General features: G+C 55.8%; 1 non-coding gene across 1 annotated transcript; it reads left to right on the top strand.

Moving 5' to 3' along the window:
• TRNAA-AGC lies at positions 1 to 72 on the top strand. The gene has a single exon. It is a non-coding gene; the product is annotated as a tRNA-Ala (tRNA).
• Positions 73 to 543: the final 471 nt, after the last annotated feature.

Raw genomic sequence — 543 nt, 5'->3', positions numbered from 1 at the left:
GGGGGTGTAGCTCAGTGGTAGAGCGCATGCTTAGCATGCATGAGGCCCTGGGTTCAATCCCCAGCACCTCCAGTTTTGGCTTCCCTTCTCCACCTGCTCTTCTAACATCTGCTGCCCCAAACAGCTTGTCAAACTTGAGCTGTCCTGGCTGCCGCTGTTCTTTCTTCACCTCCCTGGGACACAGGAGGTAGTTTTGCTCCTTTGCTGAGTTCTGTGTTAATCCTGCTATTCACCCAATCTGTACGAGCACTGTCGGCGTCTCGAGCACATGGGCCTCCGCCGGCCACCACCGGTAGGCTGCAGAATCCAGCAGCATTGTTAGGAGAGGAGAGACCTCAGGCCCGGAGACCCTGACCCCGCCCACTGAGAAGATGTCGCCGAAGGTTCTTGGCCTCATGGTGAAGAATTCAAGGGTGGACACAACACGGTGGATGAGCGACACCAGCAGGAAGGTTTATAAAAGTGAAAGTACCATCTCAAGATGTGAGAGCCGGCAGCTCAAGGGAGACAGGGCTGTGCGCCCTGGGGTTGGGCTTCTATCTT

The sequence above is a fragment of the Mirounga leonina genome, unplaced genomic scaffold (genome assembly GCF_011800145.1).
Source record: "Mirounga leonina isolate KUSES-001 unplaced genomic scaffold, KU_Mleo_1.0 Mir_366, whole genome shotgun sequence".
NCBI classification, from domain to species: Eukaryota; Metazoa; Chordata; class Mammalia; order Carnivora; family Phocidae; genus Mirounga; species Mirounga leonina.
The sequence above is the reverse complement of the archived record's forward strand: the minus strand, read 5'-3'. Positions and strand labels throughout refer to the sequence as shown.